Source organism: Polypterus senegalus, chromosome 15 (assembly GCF_016835505.1).
Source record: "Polypterus senegalus isolate Bchr_013 chromosome 15, ASM1683550v1, whole genome shotgun sequence".
Taxonomy (NCBI): domain Eukaryota; kingdom Metazoa; phylum Chordata; class Cladistia; order Polypteriformes; family Polypteridae; genus Polypterus; species Polypterus senegalus.
Window position 1 is genome coordinate 93,022,851 of NC_053168.1, and position 13,088 is coordinate 93,035,938.

The 13,088-nt window shown below is 39.2% G+C and overlaps 1 protein-coding gene across 6 annotated transcripts in view; it reads left to right on the forward strand.

Moving 5' to 3' along the window:
- The window catches only part of grhl2b (grainyhead-like transcription factor 2b), a 357,473-nt gene that overhangs the window by 52,275 nt on the left and 292,110 nt on the right, over positions 1–13,088 (forward strand). Inside the window, exon 3 of one of the 6 annotated variants that reach the window (XM_039737652.1) lies at positions 6,275–6,463. The exons of the other annotated variants lie outside the window; for them this stretch is intronic. The gene's annotated coding sequence lies outside the window, so the exon portion shown is untranslated. The remainder of the gene's footprint in view (positions 1–6,274; positions 6,464–13,088) is intronic. 6 annotated transcript variants of the gene reach the window in all.

Sequence of the window (13,088 nt, forward strand, 5' to 3'; positions counted from 1 at the left end):
GCACTTCACCCAAGGAGTTTCTTCTGATTTGGTATTTCATCATCCACATTGTCATCAAGAAAAGAATAAAAATCTTTAACTGAAGGTGTCCATGGTTCAAGAAATTGGATGCACACCTGTTTGACAGCAACTCTAGTAATAACTAATTAGGAAACTAGTAATAAGCAACAACGTACTATTAAGAGAGTAATTTCTGCTTCACTAACATGAACCCCCATGATACCCAGGTTCAAATAAAGCTAATACTAATTAATATTATTGGTGATGATACAGATGGCATAAATATTTATCTTAAATAACTCAAAAGTTCTCAGTTTTAGGTTGCCACCGCTGTACAATGATAATCGGAGATAAAGTCCTTACACACCTCACCATGCTCACATCTTAACACACTCATTCATAAAATTGCCCAAATATACACCCAGCTGTGGTCTCAACCTTGAGCCACCTTTATCACATTAATGCAACCATTTTGTGGACAGTAGGTGTCAATCCTCCCTTCGGAAGATGTCAGCACTACTTCCAAAATGCAAATCACTGGGTCATTTTTGAGGTCACATTCATTTCAATTTCAATTTCAAGGGTTATACCCAAGCTTCTTATTAAGGATTCATATCTTCAGAGATCTTCAAACTTCATTTGGGCTTTTAATTCACAGACCTCACACTCACCACTGTATGTATAAGACACTCCATCTCCTATGGCCAAATTATTACTTCATTTCACTGATTTCCATAACATATACTCATCAAGCCATGATGTTAATCATTTGACCTGTATCACCATCAACATGCTAGCCTAAACTGTTTTATCCTCTTCTAAAAGCTATAGATGTCCTGACCTATAGTATGTGTCCCTTATCCCCAAAATACTAGTCATGTGTGTCATCCCATATGCTTACTATTATTCTTTTCAATTAATTAAATGTACCTAAATGTAAAGCTCTACATTATTTGCTATAACACTACAATCAATAACCTAGAATATCTAAACTGGACTGACCCTGACTAGTAATAGTGCATTGTCCCTTCAATGACAATCACTTAACAATCTCTAATAGATCCCTTATGTTAGATTAGATTCAATTCTGATTAACTTTACAAATAACCAAATCATTGGTCCTTAAAGGTGACTTATTATCTCATACAAAATATCAGAAGGCATATCAAAACATTTATCTAAAAAAATAACACTATGAATTAATACAAACATTCATTAAATACATATTATTTAGGAATCCCTATATTCTGCTTTGTCTACAAATAATTAGCTTTCCTTCTATATCTTTCACAGTTCAAATACTTTTAACCCAAAAGATGTTGCCATTTGTCAAACAAGTGGACAGTCAAAGCAGGCTCCAGCAAGAACATTGAGCCCTGCAGAGTAAAAGTGTGACAGATTTTCTTCTCTAATAAGGACCAAAGCAGGTGTTGGGGTCCAACATCCCAAGCAAAAAGGACCCAAGTAGGCAGATGTCATCTATGATTCGGAATCCACGATGATCTTTTGGGCTCAAACATCACCAGCATAGTTGAGCTCTTGGCAGCAGGTATCCATGATGTCTGGAACTGGAATCAAGTGCGTTGTCCAGTAGTCAGCTGATCGATGGCCTGATTCATGACTTGATTCCCTCTTTGGTATGGCTGGGTTCTCCTTGGAGTCAGATAATTAGTTTATCTGCAGACCTTTATCACAGCCCAATCTCTGGTTCAACTTCAAATGCTGTCATCTACGATGCACTAGGAAAAACAGCTTTCACCTGCAGACGTAAAGACTTAAAAACGCCATTTAAATAGTCAGCATATTAATTCTTCATTGGTAGCTACTTATGGATCCAAAAACAATATGTCATAAGATGTCAGATCTGTTTCGTTGGGGTACCCTATTAAAAATATTGCTAGCAGTGAAACAAACGGTCAGTTCAATCCAGTCTGTGCTTGTCTAAGTCAATTTGTCTTTAAACAGTCAGAGTAAAAGTTTGAATTGATAAGCACAATGTTCAAGTCCTCCTTTATAGCTGTTTCCAGTTTGGCTGCGGTTGCAATTTCCACTCAATTAAAAAACATGTCCCAAGTCATTATTAAAATAAAGTCAATCAATGTATTACAAAAGGAAAAGTACTCAATAATAAATCATTACAAAAATTGGTCCCAATAATATTGACATAATATTCAAATTATCTGCATTTGTTCCAAGATTTAAACTGGTTTCAAAATGTAAAATTTAAACAAAATTAAACATAACATATCAAGCAGAGTCAAGAAAGAAATCCACAATCTAGACGGGTAAATTCTTAATCTTTTCCTTGGTGACATTAAATAACAAAAGGTTAGGCTCCACACTTCTTCCCCATGTATCTAATCACAAACCATTGTTCAGTTATGCAAAGTCCTAAAACATTTTTCTTTTTACACAAGGTGTTCATTTTTAAAGTTTCTATACATGTATAAAAGTGAGCCTTCCATTAGTTTTGTTGTGATCCCAGTATTCCACTGTATTTCACACAAACATGTCAATATTACACACAAAGGAAATGAGGAAAGAAATCAATATATCAAAATGCCCTATAATGCAAAATGTGTCTTTATTTACTATAAAGCCCTCTAAGAAATTTGCACATTTCTACCCATATTTAGAATGAAGAACCCACTTGTTTATCAGGTAAACTAAGAAAATACTTCAAATCTACTTCAATTATATACACTGATTTTCTTTTCCCCATAACCTTCTGTCAAAGACAGTTGATCTTGCACATTCTTTCATTGTTATCTTCCAGATGTTTTATTACACGTCTTTCAGAATGTTGACTCCAAAGAGCACAGTCTGTTTTCCTCTTAGTTAACCCTCCTTATTCCCTTTCTTTCACTTACAGTTTGGCATTGGCTGTTTTTATACTGCCACATGCCATTCTTCATACCAATTGTCGATTTGACCATCACCAAACAAATGCACACCATATTGTCACTTACACTTACCTTCATTACCACATACAAGTAACCCTCACATTATAACAGCTTTCCTTGTACTCTGCCTCCAATATACAGTAAATTTTGTTTTCTAAGCAGCACTAATCAACATAGGCTTTGAAAGGAGTATTACCAATAACCTGCTTCATTTTGGTAAAAGAATGTCTCCTTCAATCGAAATTTACTCATTTTAATTAAAATCCTCCCTTTTATCAGAGTCTGGCCAGTACTCAAATAAAAGGGGTGCTCATATAATATGCTTAATCTGGAGACCTTTTACACCACCTGTTCAAATCTTTTTTAATTTAGAATTAAGAGCTCTGTTAATTTCAACATTTACATTCACAATAATATCAATTATTTAATTCTTGCAAACAATACCACATATTTTTACAAAAGGAAAAGTACACTGAAACCTATTTAACATACACACATAGGGATCCCTCTAATACACTATATAACATACACAAAATCACCCAAACCATTGTTTTAACACATTCAACTTTACCTCAGTTTTGTTACTTATTATCACTTATTATTAAAAGTGATTGCATTTTTCATTTTATGAAATGTTACTCATACTCACATTTATTTTAACCCATATTTACTCAGAGCTCTGGAAGTTTATATGCACACGGCAGCTTCAGCAAATCATAGTTGAACTACATTACCCAGAAGTCTCCATGTTTTTGCTTTCTTACTCCCAAACACACGTACGCACCCACAGAACAAACAACAGGCACGCTCACACATTTTTAGCACAAACATATTTACACACACACAGAGAACAATTAATGCTCAGGCATACACATAGTATACAGGCACACACATTGAATAAGTTCAGCACAGACATATTCATATACACAGACATTAGCGAGCCAGGTACCTTTGAGTTAAATACAGTGCACTTTTTCTTTTTCGCGCATTATATTCTTCTCAACGCTTTTTATTCTTTCTGGTGCTATCCTCCTACATTTTTCTGAAGGCTGCTTTACTTATCAGACTATAATATAAAACAGCCTCTCATGACGTTAGCGGATGTTAACTCTAACACGATTCTACTCAGCTCGAAACGGCGCTGGTTTCTAGATCAAGGAGACTCCATTGGCGAAATGACTCGGCGACAACGAGGAATTGCTTCCGTGGCGATCCATTCCTGCGACAATTAGGGCAAATCCAACTATCAAGAAATCACGCGGTTCGATACTACAGCAAGACGGCACTCTCGTCAAAAAGACTAAACTGTCATTGAGAATATTAACTCAAAACAAACAACATGTAAGCTTCAACATAAATCACAAATAAACTCCAATCATGGCATAAGTGCTAACCACTGCGCCACCACACACTTTAACACTGAGCGATCGTTGCTTAATCTATATGGCATTCTCTTTATACATTGCTATGTGTACTGCTAGCTGCTCGCAAATTTTTAGCCAGGTATTTATCTTGGCTATGCATAAGGCTGCCTCATCCGCCAACTCCTCGGCTCTCTGTACGCGCGGCAATAATACAGCTACCTTTTGATTCAGCCGTTGAGGCTCGCCCGAACGCATCCGTCAAGTCCATTTGCATTTTCTTAATCTCCCTTTTTCGTCTACCAAGCTGTCCAGACATCTAACTGCCGTTAGTAAAACCCACCCCCGCGTCTGCAAGCCCGTTATGGGTTCTTTTGCAGACACTTGACATTTCTTAAGCGCAGCTCGTACATTCACTTGTGTTGGGGGGCTTAAACTTTGCCAATATTGTGCTAACCCCCCCCCCATGTCTCAATTCTCTAGCGTAGTCTTCCCATACTGTTTCCTCCCAGCCGGGAAGAGGTAAAGAAGCCGTGCCAGGGTTTTTATCCTTTTTCTTAGACATCTCTGATTTCTTTTTGCCTCACTCAATAGTTCAATATTTTACCAGATTCCCCAAAATCCTGCCGACTACGCCAAAATGTTTTGTTGTGGGAAAATGGTTCAAGGGATTAGAACATAAGTAGGCAAAGAATCGGAGAGAAGAGGTCCAATACTTCTATTTTATTTACTTAATCAACTATAATAATCAAACACATATAATGCAGACATACAAAACAAAACAATACTTACAGACATATAAAAAGACACAGAGCCATCATCCCAGACCAGTAGACTGAGGGGGCCCGCTTGTCAGAGGACCAACTCATTTTGCCTTTCAAATACCGGGCGGTGCGCGCTGTCCCCACGGTTGAGCCTCCGAAGAAACTGAGGGCGAAGCCTTCCCTTATATACTAATTGAGCATCCTTGCCCAAAGCGGCTTACGTGCAAGCAGTGTATACAGAAGTGATTAGTTTCAGCACACACACCTTTCCACGGGACGCGGTGTTGTTTTGCACTTGGTCCTGGAGACGGCACCTGGTACCAGGAAGCACACAAAAATACAGTAAAAGCCCCTCAAAGTGAAAAACAAGTCAGCATAACCCTTTGGCCATATTCCCAGTACTTTTCCTTCTTGTACCCCTCAAAGTGAAAAACAAGTCAGTATAACCTTGGCTGTATATTTCCAAAACATTAGTAATGCAGCTGGGTTTTGCGCTGAGCGACCAACGCCCATCTGCACTCTTGATCCCCCCCTCTCTTTAGAAAAATCCTTCCATTACACTGATGTTTTTGAAGAATTCAGAATCCTTCATTGTATATACACGTTGACCCAACTGGCAATGCATACATTTCAAAACAATTATAGATTATTTAGAAATGTGTAAGTTTCATGAATTCATTCTTTATGATCTTTGTCATATTCTACTAAATATTTTAAAAGAGAAAATTGTTAATACACAGTCATGAATTAATCTAAAATTATTCAAAGCTAGCTTTTCAAAAGGTGAAAAAGTACACAGTGTACTTTTTTGTCAGATAAAATCATGTTGTTAAGGTGAATATCTAGCTGCATTAAATTGTATTAAAAGTGTCAATGAATCAAATTTTACAAGTTACAATATATATTTTAGAGAGCCTGCGGTTTGTTTCCTGCCTTGCGCCCTGTGTTGGCTAGGATTGACTCTAGTAGACCCCCGTGACACTGGCTGAATCAACTTTACCCCAACTCCTGCTTGAGACAACAATGAAATCTTGGAATTTTGGCAACACAAGTGGGGCCCCAAGCCCAGGACACCTCTGCTTACTAAAGCAATCCTCCTCAACCGCATCTGCTTCAAAACCCTCCTCTCCCCACTTTGTCTGTAGATAGTTGTGATGTTGTTGTCATGGGGGACTTGATAGTATACTACCTGTGTTTCTAGTTACCAAACTGCAAAACTTTTATGCCTTTGTTTTTTTTGTTAAAGATGTGAAAAGAAGAGCCCTGACAGTTCTTGAGAAGCACAAGAGCAGGATTATTGGGGCAATTGTACACCAGCATGAACAGTACTCGACATTGACAGTCTGAATTCTCAGACCTTCCATCCTTTATTCAGGTCATGAAAGAGATGGCACTGGCTGAGAGAGTCTTCATGTCCAGATCCCTGCCAGTGCTGGTAAGATCAGATAAAGCCTTCAATTGAATTCTGTCCTTGAACACCTGGATGAGAATCTTTTGCGAGAGGCAAAACATCAGCTTTGTATGTAGCTGGGATGTTTTCTAGGAGACAGTTGTGTTTTTTTTTGTTTTTTTTCCCCCCCGACATGATGATCTGCATTTAACAAATTTGGTGGTCAGGTCTAAGAAAATCTCTTACCACTAAATATGGAAGTTTTTTTAAAAAAAAAAAGGTATACGCTTAGACCGACTTAAACTCCAAATCACACTTTTTAACCATATTTTTAGGACTGATTTGTTCTATTTAAGAAGCATTGTAAAAGTCTGCTAACAATGCAAAATGCTCAGAATTTAATTCATGCTTTTGTTTTTTGGTCAGCTAGATTACAGTAATATACGTAAGACCTCATCCTGTTGCAGTTAGTTCAGAATGCAGCAACAACAACTAATCTTAACAAGTTAAGTACATCTAGCCAGTTCAAAGGTCATGTCATTAATTCCCCCTGTCCTTTAGAACTGACTTTATATACCATTAGTAGTATTTTGAAGTGTTAAATCTTGCTTATTCCTATGTTTTAGAACACCTATATCCCTTTATTCCAAGTTGTAACCTTAGGTCCCCTAACAGTGGTAAAAGTACTGGTGAGGCTGCCTTTCGCAGTTTTGCACCAAAATCTGGAATACTGTACCAATAGATATGTTAGGGTAACACACACTGGATCATTTAAAAAGAAAAATACTTCTAAAAATCACTTTTTTTTTTTTTTTTGGACTTTTTCGTACCTAAATTTTAGTTCTGCTCCAAAAAGACTATTAATGAAAAATCAATGATAATTATATGCATGTATTTGTATTCATTATTAATCTCTACTTTTCTTAGTTTTCCTTTTCTGTTTTTAATGTGGTGACATTTTTGTGCCACTACCACCCGATCAAGCCACTGTGCATTAAGGGTGGGCGATATAGTCTGAAAATTTATATCCCAATGTTTCAAAGAAATTCACATTAATGATATTTGACAATATAAAAAAAAAATTCTGAACAATGCTTTATTGGTGATTACAGCTTGCAGGCATGATTTATAAGTGCAAACAAAATGAAGGGCATTATCCATCCTTTTCCAATGAGCTACTGTCATTGATGACAGACAGTATGAATCTATTGCCACAAGTTGCCAGCAGCAGCATTATATTGTAACAGTAATGACACAGCATTGTATACAGTGACACCACAGAAGTAAAATGTAAGCACAAAATTATCCAAAGTTGTGTTTTCTCTGGAAATCTTAAGTAAAAGTATAACATAACTACTTAACACTTTAGTTTAACAATAGCTAAAGTAACTCTTGTAACTCTTCAGAAGCCTGTATAATATTGTCACGTAATAAAACTGACGTCAAATTTTAAGTACAAATATAAACAAATGGCTGCAATCCAAACAAGCCTTCAGTCAAAATTTAAACACTCACTGTGTATAAAATTAAAATAAAAATGCTGTCAAAATTTAAATAACAGTTGCCTTGAATCTTTGCCTCTTTTTTTTTTTCTCCCCCCTAATCAAGTTTTCTCTTAAGCCAAGCCATTTTTGCGTGTGTGAAATCTTTGGACTGATCTATCATGGACTGCATCAGGAGTGGGCAGGAGGAAGTGTATAGGAAACTAATCAAGGACTTTGTTAAATGGTGCGATTCAAACCACCTACAACTGAACACCAGCAAAACCAAGGAGCTGGTGGTGGATTTTAGGAGGCCCAAGCCCCTCATGGACCCTGTGGTCATCAGAGGTGACTCTGTGCAGAGGGTGCAGACCTATGAATACCTGGGAGTGCAGCTGGATGATAAATTGGACTGGACTGCCAATACTGATGCTCTGTGGAAGAAAGGACAGAGCTGGCTATGCTTCCTTACTGCAATAAAATGCTGCAGATGTTCTATCAGACGGTTGTGGTGAGCGCCCTCTTCTACACGGTGGTGTGCTGGGGAGGCAGCATAAAGAAGAGGGACGCCTCACGCCTGGAAAAACTGGTGAGGAAGGCAGGCTCTATTGTAGACACGGAGCTGGACAGTTTGACATCCGTGGCAGAGCGACGGGCACTGAGTAGGCTTATGCCAATAATGGACAATCCACTGCATCCACTGAACAGGATCATCTCCAGATAGAGGGGCAGCTTCAGTGACAGACTGCTGTCACTGTCCTGCTCCACTGACAGACTGAGGAGATCGTTCCTCCCCCACACTATGCGGTTCTTAAATTCCACCTGGGGGGAGGGGGGGGGAAACGTTAATGTTATACAAAATTATTGTCTGTCTGTTATACCTTCGTTGTTTTCACTCTTTAATATTATTCTTTATCCGTATGCTGCTGCTGGAGTATGTGAATTTCCCCTTGGGATTAATAAAGTATCTATCTAATCTAATCTAAAGCAGACTTTCTCTGGAGACTGAATTCTCTTGTAATCTTGTACCTTGGAAGTAACCGCTCTGTGTATTGGTCCTAAATCAGTAGTATGTGTCTGGGGTGTGAGTTTGTGTATGTGCAGGTGCGTTTTCGGGGCAATTTAACTGTAAAAAGAATTGAACATCGGTTATTTATGAAGCAGAAACATTCTGATCATTATGATCCCTGGTCTCTGTTCAGTATGCACAAGAAACTGTGAAACTCCGGTGTTCCCCTCCATAAAGAGGGTCCTCTTTTCAGTAAATGTGACTCTTATCCTTCATGACGTAAATTGTCCTTTAGTGAAATTCTGTCAATAAGGAATACCAGAAGTCACTGTGCAGCTATCTGTCAGTGATAAACAAATATTTCATGAGATAAAAAAAAATGGGACAGCTAACTCCACTTTTCAGAAGCGTCTGTCATGATGGAACAGAAGGAGCAGGAGAGTTTGGCGGGATGGAATGGAATGAGGAAGTGGGGATCTGTGCAAGTGTTTTAAATAATGAAAGTAAAAAAGTGCCTTGGAATTGAGGACTCTCGAACCAAGATGGCTAGCAAAATATAACCTGTCTGATAATTTTTATTTCCATAAGAAGCAAAAGCCTATTTTCAAATGCGTAATTCATTCAACCTGGTTGTTTTTATCTTTCTTACCTGACACCTGCAGGGCACTATAGAAAAGTGACAGCCGTTACTCAAGAAAAGGACGAGACCAAACCTGGATGGTGTGTTTTAGCTTTAAGAGATGACACAAGTTTGTTGTGTTTCCACCTTTAGTGGTAACAGTTTGTAGCAGAGCTACATAGTAGTAATAGTGGTGTTTGTGTTCGTACCATGTGCGTCTTGTTTCCATCGTCCCGTTTACTGTTTGTGTGTGTCAGTGAATGCCGACCCCGTAAAGGGGGACGGATGATGGAAGGAGATCGCAGCCCCAAACCTGGAAAACACCGGTTTTCAATTAATCAATTACATTCGTCACAGGACTAAAAAAACAATCAAGAGGGAACGAAGAAACACAAGGAAAAAGGAGGAAAGAGAGAAGGAGACATTCATTTTACGACCATGAACCACTTGTACCTGCTGTATTCCACATCACGCATTTCCATCCAGTTTGTCTTTCATTACGCCGGACTTACTCCAACACCCTCATCACGAGAGACCCCGGGGTCGGATCATTTTCCACCATCGCCGAGGATACACGGTGAGGCTGTTCCATTTTGTTCCGGGAATTACAAACACTCCATATATCGGTTAACCAGTCATCTGCATTCAGGACAATTGTTACTCGGACTCAAGTTCACGACCGTTCATTTCCATGCTTCATTCATTCTTTTCTGATATTTGTGTTGTTTGTTATATGTTACAAGGGCAAGGGAGAGGCTGTTATATTCTTATAGGGATTTGTCACGGTGTTGCTTTGGTGGAGGGATATTTATAATTTGTTTAGCTTTTCTGTTTCATTTAATACAATTTATCAGTTTAAGTTTACATATCTGCTTTTTCTTTTGTGCTTTTTCACACCGTCGATTGTGGGGGAAAGGTTTAATTTGTTAAAGGTACGGCTTGATTAAGATTTAACCTCAGCAATTAATCCTGGCCACAAGTCTTGGAGGTGTAACTGCCGGCCGGGTAAGGGGTCGGCCGTTACAAGTTCTCTGGCATATTTTGCAAAGTGTTGTGCTTTGTTGGCGAAATGACCTCTTGTAGCCAAACCGCTTGCATGCTTTTGGAGTAGCTCCCATTTTAGGTACTAAATTGTCATTGGAGGCTGACACACTGCTCTTGCTCTCAGACATGTTTGGGCTTGTGACATTGTGCGCTAGGGAACGTAAATGCATCATGTCACTATATCATTGATATTGCGAAGTGATACTTTTTTACTACATAAAAATTTATACCGGTATTATCATGGATGATATGATATGGCACAGCCCTGTTGTGGATCCAACTGTGATATTGAGATAAAGAGGAATGCCCCAGCTGTCCACAAGTGAACATCTTTGAGTGAACACTGTCAGGACTGGTTGCTGTTGCTCACCAGTAACTACACTGTTGATTTTAGCTATAACTGGTGATTTTGATGGAGATATTGTCATTATTGCTGATACTCTGAATGCCTGTGTATGCATTATCTTCAACCTAACCCCATTTCGAAAACTTACCTTATTTTGTTCTCTGGCCACCTGAGCTCCTTGTGGCCTCGCCTACAATGGTCACTGGTAGGATATTTACCTGGTTTGTTTGTTTGGTGTCTCCTGTCACTCGCTTTCCAACCTGCGATGGGCCTGCTCCAGTACTCAGCTGCTGAGCTTCTTCGACTGCGTCTCCAGTCTGTGCCTCTGCTGTTTGTGCTGCATTTTCATCTGGACGTCCTATTTCTCCCTTGTCGGAGATGCATCCATCGTGGGTCACGCTGGAGATTCTGAATGGACACATCAAAAGGAATTAACTCCTTCTGGTCTAAATCTCAGAACCCTACATGTAACATAGATAGGAATACTGACCACAGTGTGTTGGCCAGCCTAGCTCGGTCGGCTACCACCGCTACCAAATGCGACAGTGAACATCCGCTCACTCAAGAGCAAGGGGCATCTCATTAGCCAAGTTTCCATCCAGTTTTTTGCGACGTTTTGTTATCGACAAACAGAATATACGTAAAAAAAATGTGCGATATTTGCTGTCTCCAGCCTGTTTCCATCCAACTGGCTTTTTATCGATAAAATGGTGTGCGTGATGACGTCATCCCCCCCAAAACGAACTGTCGCATAAGTTTTGTTGTATCGCAAAAAAAAATCTGCCCGTGAGCCATTTCCATACATAATTTTGTGTATGTCGCAAATTATCTACCTTTTGTTTTCCACGTTACACCCCCTCCACTAAACAAAAAAAACAAAGAAATGGAGAGATTATTTAGACAGTTTTTTGAAATTTGCCAGCTTACTATTATTTCAGTTTCACAAATAATTGGAATTGTACATAATATCCGAAGACGACAGCAGAATGAAGCAGTTGCTTGTCCGATAGCCCTAGAGCTCGAAGAAAGTACCCCAGTGCATTTAAAACCCATGGGTATGGGAGAGACGATGAAATAAGACCTTCTGGGAGGAGGTGGTGGAGAGACACTTTACAGAAAATCTCTGGCTGCAACATTTTAGAATGACACGGCCAACATTTGAGATGATGTGTGGATTCATCAGTCCTGATGTTGCGCCAATCACAGGTTGCCATCGACCACCGGTTCCAACCCAAAAGCGGATTGCCATCGCCCTTTACAAGCTGGCAACCTGCGCCGAGTATAGAGTAGTTGGAGAAACTTTCGGGGTTGGTAAAACTACCGTCCATCGATGTGTATATGCTGTGTGCACTGCTATTAAAGAAAAATTAATGCAGCGTTATATCAGACTTCCGACTGTAGCGGAGGCCAATGAAATTGCATACCGCGATTCCTTGGTGCATCTTGTGCCACAGATTTACGGTGCGCTGGATGGCACGCATGTGCCTATTCTTCCCCCGACAAAAGGCTACCGCGATTACATTAATCGCAGAGGGTGGCCATCTATTGTTCTCCAGGCCCTTGTTGATTACAGGTGCATGATACGAGACATTTGCGTTGGCACTCCTGGAAGTGCCCATGATGCAGCTGTGTTTGCAGCATCGGATCTGTACAGGTGAGCCTACCTTTCAACATCCCTTCTCTGTGCGATAACAACTGAATTAGTACTGTAACCTGCTTCCCTTAAGATTTTTAATTAAAACTGAAATTTGAATTAATACAAAATAACGACGTTTAATAAAAAAAAAACTAAAGTTAATATTAATGAGAGAATTTCTCATATATGCTAAAACATCTGCCATTTAATGATAATAAAAAAAATGTTTAGATAATGAAACACACGGTTTATTAAATATTTTGAATGGCACAGTAAACTACCTTTGCGGTTTTTGTATTATTTAGACATCCTGAGAGACACCCCCAGGCTACAGTTGATGTGGAGGGAGTTCAGGTACCCCTTTTAGTAGCAGGAGACCCAGCCTATCCGCTACTGCATTGGCTCATCACGAGAAATAACGAGGCTCTTCATCAGACCATGCGAACCGCTCCGCTATTCTCGTTTTGATTGCACGTGATCACTATAACTGATCATTTTCTCCTTTCATTTAATGCTAAACTTACTTTTTCTATTA